At 47.7% G+C, this 8,746-nt stretch overlaps 1 pseudogene; it reads right to left on the bottom strand.

Moving 5' to 3' along the window:
* LOC136391885 (TAR DNA-binding protein 43 pseudogene) overlaps positions 1-2,462 on the bottom strand; it is a 91,229-nt pseudogene extending 88,767 nt beyond the window's left edge.
* Positions 2,463-8,746: the final 6,284 nt, after the last annotated feature.

Here is an 8,746-nt window from a genome sequence, read left to right on the forward strand (position 1 = left end):
ATGAAGTGGCAGCAGGTACAAAGCCCCTTTAAGGCCTCCCGGCGTAGCACCCAGCCCGAGGCCTCAGGCTCGGACCATCCAGGGCCTGGCGGCATTTTTCTGGGAAGCCCTGAGTTACCTCTCAACCGGAACCACTGCTCACCAGGTGACGCTCTGCAGCGCTGAGTTCACAAGAGCGCCGTCAGCAAGCAGAAAAGATTTCCAGTGAGTTTGGAGCGATGAGTGTTTTTATGGGAATAAATATTTTGCTCTTTGCCTGCCCTTGATGATATCAGACTGCACTTGTCTCTCTGAATCGAGTGGAGAGAAGAAGAGTTCATTTAAAGCTTGAAAATATTCACCTTCTCTTCAGTTTTGCACTAGCTGTTCTATTCCTCTGAGTGACGGCATCCGTGTTTGTCTGGAAGCCTCGCTCTCTCTCCTGTGCACCCTTCCTTTCCTTGGTTTGCGTTCCAGAACAATCTTACTTCCTTTTGGCCTTTGCCCCGTAAGCCAGTTTACCTTGCTAATAATAATAATGGTCTTACAACTTAGGAGAAGTGTTTCATATCGCTGTACGTTGCTTAACACATATGAAATCTTGATGCTGTGGGGAAAAAAAGCTTCATGTCCGGTCAACACTGAATGAGTTCTCTGATGTGCTGGGTGCAGGGTGAAGAGCTTTTTCTGTCTTTATCTCAATTTAACACTTCCCATGGCTTCATCATGTACGCGCTACGCCCATTGTGCAGATGGAGAAGTGGAGGCACAGAGCAAGAAGGTGACCCACTGAGGCCTTGCAGCCAGCTGAGGATGGAGGGGTTCAAATTCAAGCAAGGAGAAAAGAATGTAGTTCCAACCCATGGTTTCCGTTTTGAACATGCAAAGAATTCACCTGACAAGTCCAGGGATAGAAATATTATGGGAGAAACCTGTTGATAGTGACTGTCACGTGTGGGTTTGCCACTCAGGCGAACCACGGGTCACCTTCCAGTACCCAGTATTCCAACCCTTTATGTAACACAGCTTATAAAATTCCTTTAGTTCTTCCTCCTTTTCTCAAAAAAAGTATCAAAAATCCTGCTGGATATATACTCCACACTGAACAAACCAATTTTTAAGATTCTTAGTACATACATATTTTACAACATACTTACTTACCATGAGTTTAGAAAAATTTGAATTCCCACAGTCTCTGTACTGCCACCCTGTCGGCATTCCCCAGCGAGAAGGCTGAGAATCCATTCTTGAGCCAAAACCTCCGTGGAAACCATGCCTGACCCCGTGTTTGAAGCTGATCCCCAACCAATGGCTACACCCAAATTAGAACCACTGCAAGAGTTATTTCCAGAACCAAAGGCTGGTTCGGCTTTCTCGTGAGTTGCCTTGGCGTCAGTGTTTACCAAATGGGCCTGATTGGTTCTGTGGACCGGCCCATGTGCCCTCCTACCCCAGCTGCTCTGCGGAGGTGCCCGGGCTGTGGCCGTGGTCGCTGGACGAATGCTGTAAGCACCCACTCCGCTCGTGTTACAGCCTTGATTGTTTTCTAGGCCGGATCCACCCGCCTCTCCCGTTACCAAACCCACCCTGATTCCCAAAGCCTCCTGGACTACCACCGAATCTTCCACTTCCTCCTACCTGTCTGTTGCTGTTGTGTTTGGGTTCAGCACTGGGTATACGCATGTCGATTCCCTCAATGACCCCGTCCCCTTGGCAAAGAGGCCCGGCAGCCTGATCACCCGCAAACGCGACCCAGGCACAAGCCCTGAATGGTTTGGGAACGAACACATCTAACACGTCCCCGTGCGGGCCAGAGAATGGCTGCACCTCGTCAGCGGTCACGGGCTCTGTGCAGCGCCGGGCAGACACCTTTCTGTTTCTCAGGGCTCCCCTGGGCTTTGCGCAGAACGACGAAGCTGACGGCTACACCGTCATCCATCTGTCCTGCGTCTCCGCCGCGTTCCTTTCACCTGGCTTTCACATTCCGCCGATCCAACAAAACCAAGTCCTCTGAAATGACCAGTTTTCATCTCCTTCCTGACCTGGACCAGGAGAGCTTCTCCAAAGGCACAGAAAGACCCTCTTAGATCACGCTCAGTTGTTTCTGTGGGAGACCCAACGCTGTCAAATCAGATGTGTTCTGAACTGTTCTTTCCTCTGTCACTGCTGATGAAACATCTGTCTTATCCATTTTTTTTTTTTTGTCCCTGACACGAATGCCAGGTTTCCCCAGGCAGCACCGGGGCCTGCGGGCTCCTTCTTCCAGTGGACACCTCTCTTACACTGGGACATGGCGTCCGGGGAACCGGCTGGGACCGTGGCCAGCAGCACTGTTCCATCCTCTCCGATGGTATTTCAGTGGGCTCGTCATTTTCATCTGTGGCGTTCCACAGATGAAATACAGCTTTTATTTCTCCGCTAGGCCCCTCATAGGAAGCCCGACAGGGGAACTCAAGTCTGTGTAAGTTTAAGGTGTACAACATGTTGATTTATAAATTACAATATGATTACCACCAAGATGTTAGTTAAGACTTTCATCATGTCATGTGATGCTTATGTGTGTGTGTGTGTGTGTGTGTGTGTGTGTGTGTGTGTGCGCGCACACTGAGAACAATTCGGATCTAGTCTCAGCAATTCTGAGGTTCGTACTCCAGTATTATTGACTGGAATGGCGATGCTGTGCTTTAGCTCTCCTGGACGTTTCAGCTGTATAACGTAAACGTCAGCTCCTGCTTCTCCCTGAAGAACCCGGTTTTACCATTGTATTTCTCTGTCACTCAGCTAACGCTTGTTAGCATGGATGACTCACCCAGCACTGTTCTACGTTCTGGATATGGATGGGTAAGTGCTAAGGCTGACCCTGGAGTCTCAGCTTCTAGGAGAATAGGGGAGAGATTGATAGTTAAAACAGAAAATCACTATGGAACTTGGTATCTGTTTATCTGCCACCTCTTTCTCTCTGCCCTTAACCCCCCCCCCCCCCCCATCTCTGTCTCTCTCCGTTGTTCCATTTCTGGACTATTTGCTGACCAGGCACTTCCACGTAGAAACTGAGTCATGCTTAGATGCTCAGCATCTGTGTGATACTTACCTTTAAACTCTCTGTACTTCATCTTACCCACTAGTGATGCTGGAGACCCAAGGTCCAAACCCATGAAGCCCACCCAGCCCTGGAGGTCCTGGTCTCCTTCATGACATTCTTTTTTTCTCCCCCCCCCCCAAGTAAGAGGAGAGGAGACAGACACTCCCTCCCACATGTGCCCTGAACAGGATCCGCATGGAAACCCCCATCTGGGGCTGATGCTCTGCCCATCTGGGACCACTTTTGCAACTGAACTAATTTTAGTGCCTGAGGCAGAGGCTCCATGGAGCCATCCTCAGTGTCCAGGACCAGTGTGCTGGAACCAATTGAGCATGGCTATGGGAGGGGAAGAGAGAGAAAGAGAGAAGGGAGAGGGGGAAGGGTGGAGAAGCAGATGGTCCTCTCTCCTTTGTGCCCTGCCAGGAATCAAACCCAAGATATCCACATGCCAGTTGATACTCTATCACTGAGCCAACAGGCCAGGGCCATGACATTCCACTTGTAAGCCTGGGCACTGCCCTCAAAGGCCATATCCACTGCAACTGTAGGCACAGTCTTCCCTACAAAATCTGTGGCCTTCTATTCCAAATCAACATCTTCTAAGCATCTCACATCTAATTGCTCTCTTCAGAGATTTCTTGGGGACTCGTGTAGGCGCAAGCCTTTGGTCTCAGTCTCTGAGGTCGACCCCAAGCCCTCCACCCTCAGAGTGTACTCACATCTCTGCTTCCCCACACGAACACCTCTCACCTGGAGAGCTGTCTCCAACCCGGTGACTTTGTGCTTACCCTCACTGCATGACCTTCCTTCTCCTTTTGCCTGGCACTCCCTCCATCTCTTCAAATGCCACTGCAGCTTGTAAAGGTCTTCTAACTGACACAAACATGCACACACTCACTCGCTCTCACAGACATACGGACATGCCTGCATTCATTCCTAGCTTCCTCCTGATTCACACGTGTGCACTCACATGCACACACACAACACACATGCCTATGTCCCAGACACATCCACTTAAACGCCACACTCATTCACACACACACTCTCACCTACAAGCACACACCCTCCCCTATACTTCCATTACATGCTCACTCAAACATGCATTTGTGCAAACGCCCACATATAAAGATACCCTGACCCCATCTACTCACACAGACTCACACGCACCTGCATGCGCCAGCAGATTCTCTGTCACATGCCTGCGCTGGGGCCTCGTTGGCTGCTACTCACCAAGCAACTCTGCAGTGATGTCAGAGAGGAAAAGTTCAAATTAAAATCAGATTCGGTAATTATAGGATTTTCTATACACACATTTTTTTTTTCCAGGCTGGAATTGAAAATGAAAGAGGCCCGGAGATGAGAGCCTTTCCCGGGGCTGGGAAGTAAGTAAGCAAAACCACATTTAAGGGAGTGAGAAAACCCTCCATGCTCTCCAACACCGCCTGATGGAGGACAAGAGGGCCGGCGGTGCGGCCAGACTATTGACGGTTAGGTCTGACTTGTGCATCTTTGGGCGGTGACGTTTTTGTGGGTTTTCCAAGGACAAAGCCCAAGCCTTTCCCTCTCAGGACCCCATTTTGATCTAGAACAGGATTTTGAATATCCTCCAAACCGAGTCTTTCCGGCAAACGTGCATGGAGAGTCTCACCCATGCTGCCATTGGGAAGCCACTCGGGGGTGCGGATAAGTGAGGGGTACCCAGAATGGTTGGCCAAGAGGGAAGTATTTGCCAGCGTGAATTAGTCGCAAGAGACAGAAAGCTACCTGGAACCTCCAAGAGGTTCTGGCTTCAGGCACTGCTGTATCCAGGGGCTTGAACACACATTTATCACCTAAGCACATGATGGGTGTGATGTGGTCAGATGTGAGATCTCGGACAGGGACAAAGGTGGGAGCTGGAGGGCCGTTTTGGAGGGCAGCCATTGCAATATCCAGGGAGAAGGGCATGGTGGCTTGGACTGGGCAGATGGGAGGCGGGGAGGAGGCAAATGGCAATGAGTGATGGAGATGAAGTCGTTTGCAAAGACTTATGGTGGAGGATGTGGGAGGTAAGCAAGAGAGAGGTATCCAGAATAACTTCCAAGTGTCTGGTTTTTACATCTGGATGGCTGAGATGGGTTATTTCTCTTAACCCAGAAAATGGGTATAAAAAATTCTGACTTAAAGATTATGGTTCTCACCCCCACCCCTGCCAGCATTATTGAGGCATAATAGAACAATAAAATTATAATATATTTAAAGTGTACAATGTGATTATTAGATATACAAATATACTGTGAAAGGATTCCTGTCATCCAGGTAACATACCATATGGCCTCACTGATTTATCCTCTCCTCCCTTTTTTTGTGAGAGCATAAGTTCTGCTCTCTGAGCAAGTTTTAATTATATACCATTATCCACTGTACTCAACATGTTATACATTGGATCTGTGGTTTTCAACCTTTATATACTTGGGAACCCATGAAAATAGGAGAATTATTTCAGGGACTGCTAAGGCAGAAATCACTCTGAGCAGAAGTGAATTTGACTGAGATCACTGGATGTATATATATAGTCTTTATACAATATTGGGGTGGTTAACTCTTTCATGGACCTGCACGAAATTTCTGGTGGACCAACACCAGTCTGCAGACTGGCGGTTGAAAACCACTGTATAGATCAGGGGTCCCCAAACTATGGCCCCCTGAGGCCATTTATCCGGCCCCCGCCGCACTTTCAGAAGGGGCACCTCTTTCATTGGTGGTCAGTGAGAGGAGCACTGTATGTGGCGGTGCCGTAAAGCGCAGCGTTACTCATGTACATACTACTTCCGGTGATGCAGGACGCACACGTCACAGCTCCGGAAGTGCATCATATCACTTGTTACGGCTAGCAGTGACAAATATGGAACTGGACATTGACCATCTCATTAGCAAAAGCAGGCCCATAGTTCCCATTGAAATACTGGTCAGTTTGTTGATTTAAATTTGCTTGTTCTTTATTTTAAATATTGTATTTGTTCCCGTTTTGTTTTTTTACTTTAAAATAAGATATGTGCAGTGTGCATAGGGATTTGTTCATAGTTTTTTTTATAGTCCGGCCCTCCAACGGTCTGAGGGACAGTGAACTGGCCCCCTGTGTAAAAGGTTTGGGGACCCCTGGTATATAGATCCTCAGACCTTGTAACCTTACCCTTTTGCCAGCCTCTCTCTATTTCTACCGTCCAACTGGCCTCTGACAGACACCATTCTAGTGTCTGTTTCTGAGTTCAACCTCAATTCTACATACAAGTGAGGTCATGCGGCATTTGTCTGTGTCTGGTTTATTTCACTTGGCATAATGTCTCCAGGTTCATCATGTTGTTGCAAATGGCAGGACTGCCTTCTTTTTAAAGGCTGAGCAATATTCCAGGGTCTGCATATATCCCACCTTTTCTTTATCCCTTCATTCACTGACGGACACTTAGGCTCTTTCCAGGGTGCGGCTGTTGTGAGGGGCGCTGCGATGAATACGGGAGTGCCGATGTCTCTTCCGCAGGGAGATTTCATCTCCTGTGGGTGTATACCAGGGGGTGGGACTGCTGGATCACATGGCAATTCTGTTTTTAATATTTTGAGGAATCTTCATGCTGTTTTTCACAGTGGCTGCATCAGTTTACATTCCCACCAGCAGCGCACGAAGGTTTCCTTCTCCCCACGTCCTCAGCGGCATTTATCTCTTGTCTTTTTGACGACAGCCATCCTAACAGGTGTGAGTTGGTACCTCATTGTGCTTTTGACTTGCATTTCCCTGATACAAGCGACGTTGAGCACCTTTTCATGTATCTGTTGACCATTTATATGGCTCCTTCAGAAAGAAGTCTATTCAGTTCCTTGTCCATTTTTAATTGGGTTATATTTTTTTATTAAGTTGTATGTGTCCCTTGTATACTTTGAATATTTACCCCTTATCAGAGATATGGTTTGCAGATATTTTCTCTCAATTCATTGGTTGTCTTTTCACATTGTTGACATAGGTTTCCAAGTCTCTTAAGTGTCCATCAGATGGGACAGTGCATGGTTAAGCTCTGCTGTAGGTGGAGTTTTGCTGTATTTCTTCAGATGACCCACAGAAGAACCGTGAGAGTCTGGGACTGTCATCATCATTGCATGTACAGTGAGCTAAGAGGGGGTGTTAGCAGTAGTAGCAATAATAATATTGAGACATTATTGCCTCACCATTAGGAGTGCCAGTCTGGTCCAGGCTACCTACCTGTGTTCAACTCTCAGCACAAGCCTTTACAAGCTTGGTGATCTTGAGCAAGTGATTTGACTTCCTGGTACTTCAGTTTCCTCATCTTTAAAGTGGGGTGAAGTGTGCCTATTTCACGGAATCGTCTTAGAGTTTTTATTTATTTTATTTATTTTATTTTTTTCATTTTTCTGAAGTTGGAAACGGGGAAGCAGTCAGACAGACTCCCGCATGCACCCGACTGGGATCCGACAGGGATCCACCTGGCTCACCCACCAGGGGGCGATGCTCTGCCCATCTGGGGCATTGCTCTGTTGCAACCAGAGCCATTCTAGTGCCTGAGGCAGAGGCCATAGAGCCATCCCTAGCGCCAGGGCCAACTTTGCTCCAATGGAGCCTTGGCTGCGGAAGGGGAAGAGAGAGACAGAGAGGAAGGAGAGGGGGAGGGGTGGAGAAGCAGATGGGCGCTTCTCCTGTGTGCCCTGGCCGGGAATCAAACCCAGGACTCCTGCACGCCAGGCCGACGCTCTACCACTTTGTCTTAGAGTTTTAGTGAGCTATTATGTGTGATTTGTTTCAAGTCACATGTGCTTAGAGTCAGCACTCAGTGAAGATGAGCTCTTGTCATCATTGTCCTGCCCACCTTCCCCACAGATAGTGTGCCGTGGCCGCAGTGGTCATCAGTGGCACTCAGTTTGCCCTGGGCTGGTTTTGGAAGGGTTGTGCTTCCCTGCAGCTTGGACTAAGGGCTGGCTATAGCCACATGATTTATTTTGGCCACTAAATCTAAGTAGAATTGATGTGTCATTTCTGGATGGAATTTGTAAGAGCCAGTAGGCAGTTTACCACATTTGTCTTTCTCTTTTCCATGGTGACCATCAGGGCCCTCAGCCCAGTACCAGAGCGAGGACACGGCAGGGTGGACAGAGCCCCCATCTGACCTGCACTGGGACTGTTGTGCAAATGAGACATAGAGTTTTGCTGTTTCAAGACAAACTTAACTGGAGGTTGGTTGTTACTGCAGCAAAATTCGTCCTATCCTGACTGACACCGTGATGGGCACTAGAAACTGAACCACAGGAACCTTCATTCTGCAAATAAATGTTATAGGTCTACACCTCCATCACATTTTACAAAAATCCCCTGGTACAGATCCAAATTAGGACAAGAAAAAAAAACACTTTTTTAGTTTTTGGAGATTATACTCAGCTCAGAAATACCATGAAATCGATTTGTATTGAAAACAAAAGAAGGGCTGGATGGAGAGCAGAGAGCTTTTATATCTGTATAATGAAAATGGAAGTGGCTATCACAGCACATGTGAAAAGGAAATCTGTGAAAACCACAGAGTGTTTTAAGAGGTTAAAGGTGAAAGCAAATGGGCTTATTATGTATCAGTTAAATAAACAAGGGCGTCTTGAACCAGCACGGGAGGGTTTCTGGTCGCCATCCAGCTTCTCTGAGATGTAGTTAGA

The sequence above is a fragment of the Saccopteryx leptura genome, chromosome 2, assembly GCF_036850995.1.
Source record: "Saccopteryx leptura isolate mSacLep1 chromosome 2, mSacLep1_pri_phased_curated, whole genome shotgun sequence".
Taxonomy (NCBI): Eukaryota; Metazoa; Chordata; class Mammalia; order Chiroptera; family Emballonuridae; genus Saccopteryx; species Saccopteryx leptura.